Source organism: Coregonus lavaretus (assembly GCF_964263955.1).
Source record: "Coregonus lavaretus genome assembly, contig: HAP1_SCAFFOLD_452, whole genome shotgun sequence".
Taxonomy (NCBI): domain Eukaryota; kingdom Metazoa; phylum Chordata; class Actinopteri; order Salmoniformes; family Salmonidae; genus Coregonus; species Coregonus lavaretus.
This window is the reverse complement of record NW_028159278.1, coordinates 237405-249963: the sequence shown is the minus strand read 5'-3', so window position 1 is coordinate 249963 and position 12559 is coordinate 237405.

The window sequence follows — 12559 nt, the reverse complement described above, 5'->3', positions numbered from 1 at the left end:
CTGGATACTTGCCTTAAGTGTATGGAGACTTTACATGACCTAAATATCAATATATAATAGGCTATAAACCTATGAGTATTTTTGGTGAGCCGGTTCATTTGACTCGGTTCACATAAGAGAGCCATCATTTGGCTCCCAAATGGCTCTTCATTTAAAATGCTTAATTGCAAATCTACAATATAAAGGTCAAAAGGTAGACTACCATTACGTCAGATAGTGAAATGCGCGTTCAAATACATTTTTATCGGGATAAATTATTAGATCACCTGCTTAAAAAATAAAGTTTATTTTTAACGCACTACAAACATAAGCCTGGAGCAGAATGACGCGCTCTCCCCACTATTTACTGTTTCTGCAGTAAGGATTCACCCTCTTTAGATAATTATTGTGTAACTTATCTGCGGGTGATCGTTGTTTTGAGCTCAAAAAGCACCTCCTGGCTGCATGTAAATCAGGGAGAACAAATTAACGGCTCTTTCACCGATGCAATTCGATTCCCGATGTTCACCAAAAAGATCCGTTCACAAAGAGCCGTTCTTTCGCGAACGACCCATCACTAGTTTGAAATAGGAAATACATGTATAAGGAAGTAGAGGACGTTGTCGTCGAGGAAACATGTTTAAGAGGTTTGTAGCGTTCTTGTACAATTTAATGTAGACTATTATTTATTGAGAAGTTATGCTATCATAAAGAGAGAGATGATTTAGGGGGGTAAGACATCCGCCAAGTTATTACAATATTGATTTCAGCTTCCGTGAATGATAATTTTGGCTAATTAACATTGGTGTTAGTGATCAGCCTAATCGATAAGATCGAATGTGATGTGAAAGGCTACAGGGCTATGATTATGGGTATTATTGTTATAGGCGATTGACAGCACATTATCGTGATAATTATCCGCGTGAAAGACTGTGGAAACTGCGCACTTTCACTTCCTGAAAGAAGACGTGCATCGGAATTATGTAAAGCTGTCCACTAAATAAAATAGTATGTCTCGTCAAGTAAAAGTGACGTGCAACAATGTGCATAGAAACTATTTAAAAGTAGGGCTAAATCAAATTTTAAGTTTAAAGCTTTCTGGTGACGGATCAGAAAGGCGGTGGTCCGTTTGGCGCAGGTGCGCTCGATATAATTTACCGGCTCACGTACGCGCATTGTTAACCACAGCTTGAATCGGCAGCACACCTTTTCTCTGAATGCAAAACCCCGGTGCCCCGGGCGAGATAAACTGATCGCACCTCAAGGGAACTCAAGCGCTGCATGGGTGTATTCACTAAACCAGGGATGGGCAACTGGCGGGCCGCGACCCACCTTTTGTAGTCCCGCGGACCAATAATAAAAGACGTTGTTTTGGATCTCAGTCTGGGTCTCAACTTGCTGTTGACCGTTAGAATAATAGAACACACGAGGTGCAATTTGGAAATGTGGTTGTGCCTCAGCAGTCACTCAATTAGCCCATGTCAGCTACATTTGTTTTTAGATTGGTAGGTTACTGAATTACAGACCTGCGGGTGGGGACCATTGATCGTCAGTTATCATATTAAAAACGGCAAACATTTGCCTCCACCCTTTGGCAAAATGTGTAGAATTGCATGAAATGAGTTAGAAAATTGCGAAATATTCTCTCCGCCCTCATGGCGAAATGTGTAGAATTGCAGGAAATGAGTTAGAAAATTGCGAAATATTCTCTCCGCCCTCATGGCGAAATGTGTAGAATTGCATGAAATGAGTTAGAAAATTGCAAAATATTCTCTCCGCCCTCATGGCAAAATGTGTAGCACTGATAAGAGGGGAGCCACATCAAAGTTGCCCATCCCACCACTAGGGACCTACCAGAATTTGTCCAATAGAAAAGTCTTGTTGTTGAAACATTTTGCTACGGTTTGGTACGGTGTTCACTAACGAGTACACCCAAGCTCAGGCACTATCAAATGCACTTGCCAGACAAACAAACTTTTCCATCATTGGACATTTTTCTGCATAAGGTAATTTCCATGTAAAAGGACCCATGAGCACCAACATGTGAAGGTCATAGGAGAATATCAAATTGGGTATCAAATGAAAGCTAAGAGTCTGTGTTTTGGGGAAATCAGAAGGCATAGATAAATTTTTCAACCATTTTCCATCTTAAAGATTATGCATACATTTTCGATGGGACCATCTAGCCAATGAGAGGGCAGATATGTGTGTGAACAACAGGCCATAGAGATAAAGGGACTCATCTTTGTATCTGTGCCATTATAGCATCTGGGACAGCATGGGCAGAGCCATTCAGGCTATCTCCATTTTAAAGTAGTACATTTTCTTCTTCTTCATTGGCTGATCGTTCCCAACTCACAGGAATCCCCATCCAGTTGACTACTTTAAAATGGTGGAAGGCCTCAAGCGCAATGTCCATGCTAAAACCGGTTATATCCCTGATGAGTCCTCTATTTCTATGGCAACAGGCACAACTCCGATGGTTTGTTTACATTTCTACCGTTGTGGCTAGATGGAGTAGGCCTACAGCTCTGTCTAGTGGTTGCGTTGGGGACAACAGTTGTTGACAAATGTAGCATTTTAGCTAAGCCTAACCCTTTTCCTAACCTTAACCTCAGTCTCCTAACCTGCTGTGTTACTTCTCCTAACCTGCTGTGTTAGTTCTCCTCCTAACCTGCTGTGTTAGTTCTCCTCCTAACCTGCTGTGTTGGTTCTCCTAACCTGCTGTGTTAGTTCTCCTCCTAACCTGCTGTGATAGTTCTTCTAACCTGCTGTGTTAGTTCTCCTAACCTGCTGTGATAGTTATCATCCTAACCTGCTGTGTTAGTTCTTCTAACCTGCTGTGTTAGTTCTCCTAACCTGCTGTGTTAGTTCTCCTAACCTGCTGTGTTACTTCTCCTAACCTGCTGTGTTAGTTCTCCTCCTAACCTGCTGTGTTAGTTCTCCTCCTAACTTGCTGTGTTAGTTCTCCTCCTAACCTGCTGTGTTAGTTCTCCTCCTAACCTGCTGTGTTAGTTCTCCTAACCTGCTGTGTTAGTTCTCCTAACCTGCTGTGTTAGTTCTCCTAACCTGCTGTGTTAGTTCTCCTAACCTGCTGTGTTAGTTCTCCTAACCTGTGTTAGTTCTCCTAACCTGCTGTGTTAGTTTTCCTAACCTGCTGTGTTAGTTCTCCTAACCTGCTGTGTTAGTTCTCCTCCTAACTTGCTGTGTTAGTTCTCCTAACCTGCTGTGTTAGTTCTCCTAACCTGCTGTGTTAGTTCTCCTAACCTGCTGTGTTAGTTCTCCTAACCTGTGTTAGTTCTCCTAACCTGCTGTGTTAGTTCTCCTAACCTGCTGTGTTAGTTCTCCTAACCTGCTGTGTTAGTTCTCCTCCTAACCTGCTGTGTTAGTTCTCCTAACCTGCTGTGTTAGTTCTCCTAACCTGCTGTGTTAGTTTGCCTCCTAACCTGCTGTGTTAGTTCTCCTAACCTGCTGTGTTAGTTTGCCTCCTAACCTGCTGTGTTAGTTCTCCTAACCTGCTGTGTTAGTTTGCCTCCTAACCTGCTGTGTTAGTTCTCCTAACCTGCTGTGTTAGTTCTCCTAACCTGCTGTGTTAGTTCTCCTAACCTGCTGTGTTAGTTTGCCTCCTAACCTGCTGTGTTAGTTCTCCTAACCTGCTGTGTTAGTTCTCCTAACCTGCTGTGTTAGTTTGCCTCCTAACCTGCTGTGTTAGTCCTCCTAACCTGCTGTGTTAGTTTGCCTCCTAACCTGCTGTGTTAGTTCTCCTCCTAACCTGCTGTGTTAGTTCTCCTAACCTGCTGTGTTAGTTCTCCTAACCTGCTGTGTTAGTTCTCCTCCTAACCTGCTGTGTTAGTTCTCCTCCTAACCTGCTGTGTTAGTCCTCCTAACCTGCTGTGTTAGTTCTCCTCCTAACCTGCTGTGTTAGTTCTCCTCCTAACCTGCTGTGTTAGTCCTCCTAACCTGCTGTGATAGTTCTCCTCCTAACCTGCTGTGTTAGTTCTCCTCCTAACCTGCTGTGTTAGTTCTCCTAACCTGCTGTGTTAGTTCTCCTCCTAACCTGCTGTGTTAGTCCTCCTAACCTGCTGTGTTAGTTCTCCTAACCTGCTGTGTTAGTTCTCCTCCTAACCTGCTGTGTTAGTTCTCCTCCTAACCTGCTGTGTTAGTTCTCCTAATCTGCTGTGTTAGTTCTCCTCCTAACCTGCTGTGTTAGTTCTCCTCCTAACCTGCTGTGTTAGTCCTCCTAACCTGCTGTGTTAGTTCTCCTAACCTGCTGTGTTAGTTCTCCTCCTAACCTGCTGTGTTAGTCCTCCTAACCTGCTGTGTTAGTTCTCCTCCTAACCTGCTGTGTTAGTTCTCCTAACCTGCTGTGTTAGTTCTCCTAACCTGCTGTGTTAGTTCTCCTCCTAACCTGCTGTGTTAGTTCTCCTAACCTGCTGTGTTAGTTCTCCTAACCTGCTGTGTTAGTTCTCCTAACCTGCTGTGTTAGTTCTCCTAACCTGCTGTGTTAGTTCTCCTAACCTGCTGTGTTAGTTCTCCTCCTAACCTGCTGTGTTAGTTCTCCTAACCTGCTGTGTTAGTTTGCCTCCTAACCTGCTGTGTTAGTTCTCCTAACCTGCTGTGTTAGTTCTCCTAACCTGCTGTGTTAGTTCTCCTCCTAACCTGCTGTGTTAGTTCTCCTAACCTGCTGTGTTAGTTCTCCTAACCTGCTGTGTTAGTTCTCCTAACCTGCTGTGTTAGTTCTCCTAACCTGCTGTGTTAGTTCTCCTAACCTGCTGTGTTAGTTTGCCTCCTAACCTGCTGTGTTAGTTTGCCTCCTAAACTGCTGTGTTAGTTCTCCTCCTAACCTGCCATGTTCATTATCCTAACCTGCCACGTTATCCTAACCTGTCACATTAATTCACCTAACCTGCCATGTTAATGATCCGGTTATGTAAACAGACCATTAGTCCCGACATACCATCACTATCATCACAATGGCAACTTTGAGAAAAACGACTTAGTTGTGCCTGTTGTTCATGCGTGTGTATTCCCTCTCATTGGTTAGAATGGTCCCACCTGATCTCGCCTGCCTTTAATCATTGACGTAATATATTTCCATTGTTAGAGAGGTCACTCGGCTATCTTGTCAATATCATAGATAATATATGACAGAGAGAAGGAGGAGTCGGAAATGGGACGCGTCACCGGTGACGTCACCGCTATATCCGCTTGTTGCCCTAGTGCACAGATTATCCATTATATTGACCAGGTACTATAGTGGCTGCTCTATCAGATTATCCATTATATTGGCCAGGTACTATAGTGGCTGCTCTATCAGATTATCCATTATATTGGCCAGGTACTATAGTGGCTGCTCTCAGATTATCCATTAGAGCAGCCACTATAGTACCTGGTCAATATAATGGATAATCTGAGAGCAGCCACTATAGTACCTGGCCAATATAATGGATAATCTGATAGAGCAGCCACTATAGTACCTGGCCAATATAATGGATAATCTGATAGAGCAGCCACTATAGTACCTGGTCAATATAATGGATAATCTGATAGAGCAGCCACTATAGTACCTGGTCAATATATCAGATTATCCATTATATTGACCAGGTACTATAGTGGCTGCTCTATCAGATTATCCATTATATTGACCAGGTACTATAGTGGCTGCTCTATCAGATTATCCATTATATTGACCAGGTACTATAGTGGCTGCTCTATCAGATTATCCATTATATTGGCCAGGTACTATAGTGGCTGCTCTATCAGATTATCCATTATATTGACCAGGTATTATAGTGGCTGCTCTATCAGATTATCCATTATATTGACCAGGTACTATAGTGGCTGCTCTCAGATTATCCATTATATTGACCAGGTACTATAGTGGCTGCTCTATCAGATTATCCATTATATTGACCAGGTACTATAGTGGCTGCTCTATCAGATTATCCATTATATTGACCAGGTACTATAGTGGCTGCTCTATCAGATTATCCATTATATTGGCCAGGTACTATAGTGGCTGCTCTATCAGATTATCCATTATATTGACCAGGTATTATAGTGGCTGCTCTATCAGATTATCCATTATATTGACCAGGTACTATAGTGGCTGCTCTCAGATTATCCATTATATTGACCAGGTACTATAGTGGCTGCTCTCAGATTATCCATTATATTGACCAGGTACTATAGTGGCTGCTCTATCAGATTATCCATTATATTGAACAGGTACTATAGTGGCTGCTCTATCAGATTATCCATTATATTGGCCAGGTACTATAGTGGCTGCTCTATCAGATTATCCATTATATTGACCAGGTACTATAGTGGCTGCTCTATCAGATTATCCATTATATTGACCAGGTACTATAGTGGCTGCTCTATCAGATTATCCATTATATTGGCCAGGTACTATAGTGGCTGCTCTATCAGATTATCCATTATATTGACCAGGTATTATAGTGGCTGCTCTATCAGATTATCCATTATATTGACCAGGTACTATAGTGGCTGCTCTCAGATTATCCATTATATTGACCAGGTACTATAGTGGCTGCTCTATCAGATTATCCATTATATTGACCAGGTACTATAGTGGCTGCTCTATCAGATTATCCATTATATTGACCAGGTACTATAGTGGCTGCTCTATCAGATTATCCATTATATTGGCCAGGTACTATAGTGGCTGCTCTATCAGATTATCCATTATATTGACCAGGTATTATAGTGGCTGCTCTATCAGATTATCCATTATATTGACCAGGTACTATAGTGGCTGCTCTCAGATTATCCATTATATTGACCAGGTACTATAGTGGCTGCTCTCAGATTATCCATTATATTGACCAGGTACTATAGTGGCTGCTCTATCAGATTATCCATTATATTGAACAGGTACTATAGTGGCTGCTCTATCAGATTATCCATTATATTGGCCAGGTACTATAGTGGCTGCTCTATCAGATTATCCATTATATTGACCAGGTACTATAGTGGCTGCTCTCAGATTATCCATTATATTGACCTGGTACAATAGTGGCTGCTCTATCAGATTATCCATTATATTGGCCAGGTACTATAGTGGCTGCTCTATCAGATTATCCATTATATTGACCAGCTACTATAGTGGCTGCTCTATCAGATTATCCATTATATTGACCAGGTACTATAGTGGCTGCTCTATCAGATTATCCATTATATTGACCAGGTACTATAGTGGCTGCTCTATCAGATTATCCATTATATTGGCCAGGTACTATAGTGGCTGCTCTATCAGATTATCCATTATATTGGCCAGGTACTATAGTGGCTGCTCTATCAGATTATCCATTATATTGGCCAGGTACTATAGTGGCTGCTCTATCAGATTATCCATTATATTGGCCAGGTACTATAGTGGCTGCTCTATCAGATTATCCATTATATTGGCCAGGTACTATAGTGGCTGCTCTATCAGATTATCCATTATATTGACCAGGTACTATAGTGGCTGCTCTATCAGATTATCCATTATATTGACCAGGTACTATAGTGGCTGCTCTATCAGATTATCCATTATATTGACCAGGTACTATAGTGGCTGCTCTATCAGATTATCCATTATATTGACCAGGTACTATAGTGGCTGCTCTATCAGATTATCCATTATATTGACCAGCTACTATAGTGGCTGCTCTATCAGATTATCCATTATATTGACCAGGTACTATAGTGGCTGCTCTATCAGATTATCCATTATATTGACCAGGTACTATAGTGGCTGCTCTATCAGATTATCCATTATATTGGCCAGGTACTATAGTGGCTGCTCTATCAGATTATCCATTATATTGACCAGGTACTATAGTGGCTGCTCTATCAGATTATCCATTATATTGACCAGGTACTATAGTGGCTGCTCTATCAGTTTATCCATTATATTGACCAGGTACTATAGTGGCTGCTCTATCAGATTATCCATTATATTGGCCAGGTACTATAGTGGCTGCTCTCAGATTATCCATTATATTGGCCAGGTACTATAGTGGCTGCTCTATCAGATTATCCATTATATTGGCCAGGTACTATAGTGGCTGCTCTATCAGATTATCCATTATATTGACCAGGTACTATAGTGGCTGCTCTATCAGATTATCCATTATATTGGCCAGGTACTATAGTGGCTGCTCTCAGATTATCCATTATATTGGCCAGGTACTATAGTGGCTGCTATGCTAGGCTGTGGTGCGTTCTGTAACGCTACGTTGGGGATGCCCCACTAGGCTGTGGTGCGTTCTGTAACGCTACGTTGGGGATGCCCCACTAGGCTGTGGTGCGTTCTGTAACGCTACGTTGGGGATGCCCCACTAGGCTGTGGTGCGTTCTGTAACGCTACGTTGGGGATGCCCCACTAGGCTGTGGTGCGTTCTGTAACGCTACGTTGGGGATGCCCCACTAGGCTGTGGTGCGTTCTGTAACGCTACGTTGGGGATGCCCCACTAGGCTGTGGTGCGTTCTGTAACGCTACGTTGGGGATGCCCCACTAGGCTGTGGTGCGTTCTGTAACGCTACGTTGGGGATGCCCCACTAGGCTGTGGTGCGTTCTGTAACGCTACGTTGGGGATGCCCCACTAGGCTGTGGTGCGTTCTGTAACGCTACGTTGGGGATGCCCCACTAGGCTGTGTTGCGTTCTGCAACGCCATGTTGGGGATGCCCCACTAGGCTGTGGTGCGTTCCGTAACGCTACGTTGGGGATGCCCCACTAGGCTGTGGTGCGTTCTGTAACGCTACGTTGGGGATGCCCCACTAGGCTGTGGTGCGTTCTGTAACGCTACGTTGGGGATGCCCCACTAGGCTGTGGTGCGTTCTGTAACGCTACGTTGGGGATGCCCCACTAGGCTGTGGTGCGTTCTGTAACGCTACGTTGGGGATGCCCCACTAGGCTGTGGTGCGTTCTGTAACGCTACGTTGGGGATGCCCCACTAGGCTGTGGTGCGTTCTGTAACGCTACGTTGGGGATGCCCCACTAGGCTGTGGTGCGTTCTGTAACGCTACGTTGGGGATGCCCCACTAGGCTGTGGTGCGTTCTGTAACGCTACGTTGGGGATGCCCCACTAGGCTGTGGTGCGTTCTGTAACGCTACGTTGGGGATGCCCCACTAGGCTGTGGTGCGTTCTGTAACGCTACGTTGGGGATGCCCCACTAGGCTGTGGTGCGTTCTGTAACGCTACGTTGGGGATGCCCCACTAGGCTGTGGTGCGTTCTGTAACGCTACGTTGGGGATGCCCCACTAGGCTGTGGTGCGTTCTGTAACGCTACGTTGGGGATGCCCCACTAGGCTGTGGTGCGTTCTGTAACGCTACGTTGGGGATGCCCCACTAGGCTGTGGTGCGTTCTGTAACGCTACGTTGGGGATGCCCCACTAGGCTGTGGTGCGTTCTGTAACGCTACGTTGGGGATGCCCCACTAGGCTGTGGTGCGTTCTGTAACGCTACGTTGGGGATGCCCCACTAGGCTGTGGTGCGTTCTGTAACGCTACGTTGGGGATGCCCCACTAGGCTGTGGTGCGTTCTGTAACGCTACGTTGGGGATGCCCCACTAGGCTGTGGTGCGTTCTGTAACGCTACGTTGGGGATGCCCCACTAGGCTGTGGTGCGTTCTGTGTTCTGCATTCATTAAATATTTTCAACTTCTGTGTTGCTTTACCGTGCGGTGGTACAAATGGAAGTACACACACAGGCTCCATGTAGCTAACTTTTAGCTGAAATCTCTGAAGCTGGAGACTCTTATCTCCCTCACTAACTTTAAGCATCAGTTGTCAGAGCAGCTTACCGATCACTGCACCTGTACACAGCCCATCTGTAATTAGCCCACCCAACTACCTCATCCCTATATTGTTATTTATTTGGCTAATTTGCACCCCAGTATCTCTATTTGCACATCATCTTCTGCACATCTATCACTCCAGTGTTAATCCTAAATTGTAATTATTTTGCACTATGGCCTATTTATTGCCTTACCTCCATAACTTACTACATTTGCACACACTGTATATAGATGTTCTATTGTGTTTTTGACTTTATGTTTTGTTTTACCCCATATGTAACTCTGTGTTGTTGTTTTTATCGCACTGCTTTGCTTTATCTTGGCCAGGTCGCAGTTGTAAATGAGAACTTGCTCTCGACTGGCTTACCTGGTTAAATAAAGGTTAAATAAAAAATAAAATAGTGAGTTTAAAAGTGAAGCACATGTGCGTCGTATGGAAAATACTGGCTAGACATCCGGCAAAACAAAACCTCATATGCATCTAGTGGACATTGGACATCATGCTGTGTTCATAACCAAGTGGGAAGGTGTCAGGAGAATTTTGTTATCTTTATGGTTGAAATCAAACACTTCTTAAATCTTTGAATAATTCCCAGAGGTGTAAATCTCTAGTTTAAATAAATTAAACAAAGACCCCTTATTGCAATGGTCAGTAGGTGTATTCATTGAGAGCGCTCTGAAAATCACACAATGCACAACGTCTTTTATACCTCTACTACGCCCCTAAATGGGCCAATGAGAAAGCTCCTAGCCCATATTTTGGCAACTGTGTCACACCCTGGCTAATGGACTCTATTTGTTGAGCCAGAGTGTGTTTGTTCTATGTGGTTATGTCTATGTTGGGGGTTCTAGTTAGTCTGTTTCTATGTTTGACTGAGTGACTCCCAATCAGAGGCAACGAGTGTCAGCTGTGTGCTGGTTGTCTCTGATTGGGAGCCATATTTAACTGTCTGTGTTTCACTTTGTGTTTGTGGGTTTTTGTTCCTTTACGGTCATTGTTACTGTGGACTTCACGAGTCGTCTATTGTTTTTGGTTTTTGTGCGCTATTATAATAAAGTCAATCATGTTCGCTCAACACGCTGCATATTGGTCTACTCACTCCTACGACGATCGTGACAAACTGTCACATTTCTCTGTAAGCTCTGCACAGCAACCTAGTCGTTTCTTCCTGTACTGGTTTCCGAAGACACAAAATACTCTGTTGCTGGGCAGATATGCATCTTATACAGGTGGGGACATGCTTCTCAGTGTCTAGTTTCACATCCTGTTTCCTGTTATCGGTTTCACAGTTGCTTTCCGCTTGCATAGATCCAAAGATAAGCCAAAGCCCTGGTTTTACTTCTAACTAAGCTTAACACATTATTAGATTAGTCTTATTATTCAGTGGAGTGTAATAATTAGTCATTACCTAATTCTTCTATCAGAAGGTAGTTATTATCAGTTGTGCTTGTAAACAAATTATAGTGTTCAAAAACCATATGAATATATTGCTTTTTATAAATAGTGTTGTTGTTACCAACAAAGGTTGGAATAATACAAGATTTGAGGAACAGAATCCAGGCAGTTATTATTCCAGTCACACATAAAACGCAACAAAGCTCCTATGCAAAGCCTTCACTCTGTCACTCAGAAACGGATTCCAGTGTCGGCCTGCCAGCTGGACATCTTTGCCAGTGTGCATAGTCTACTGTAGCGTGATTCAGAAATTAGGGAGAGAGAATTCATTACAGGAAAATGGATTCCCTTTTTCAATGCTAGTTAAGGATACTATAGTTATTAAGTTTCACATTGGATTTATTAACTACAAAAAGGTAAGACATTTTATTTTATTTTATTCTGGTGTCGCTCTGCACACACAAGCTTGCTAACTAACTAGCTAGCTAGCTAGCGCTGGTCCAACATTAGGTAAGCCAACTCTCTGAAGTTCAAAGACATTAAAAGTTCCTTTACAGAAGCCGGTCCACCGTATAAATAATTAATAGAGAGATTTCAGAGGTTTAAAAAAGGAACAGAAATGAACAATATAAACCATTACTTTTTTGGGGTTTGAACCGGTTCAGAACTTAATTTTGCTGGTCTGAAGAGTGAACAAAAAAAATAACGGTTCTGGTTGTTATATTTAACTGACGTGCTGTTATCGAGGTAATTTCATTTAGCAGGTGACGTTGTTGTGTGAACTCTGTAAAAGTCTTGTCATTATTAATGGTTCTTCAACAATGTTCAGAAATATTGACTGTTCTGTTATTTCTTATTGTAGCTGAGTGAGCTGTGTCTCTAAAATGAGTCTCTCTGGGGAGAGAGAGGAGGAGACCACTGCCTCTAAAACGAGTCTCTCTGGGGAGAGAGAGGAGGGGACCACTGCCTCTAAAACTAGTCTCTCTGGGGAGAGAGAGGAGGGGACCACTGCCTCTAAAAAGAGTCTCTCTGGGGAGAGAGAGGAGGAGACCACTGCCTCTAAAACAAGTCTCTCTGGGGAGAGAGAGGAGGAGACCACTGCCTCTAAAATGAGTCTCTCTGGGGAGAGAGAGGAGGAGACCACTGCCTCTAAAATGAGTCTCTCTGGGGAGAGAGAGGAGGGGACCACTGCCTCTAAAACGAGTCTCTCTGGGGAGAGAGAGGAGGAGACCACTGCCTCTAAAATGAGTCTCTCTGGGGAGAGAGAGGAGGAGACCACTGCCTCTAAAATGAGTCTCTCTGGGGAGAGAGAGGAGGGGACCACAGCCTCTAAAATGAGTCTCTCTGGGGAGAGAGAGGAGGGGACCACTGCCTCT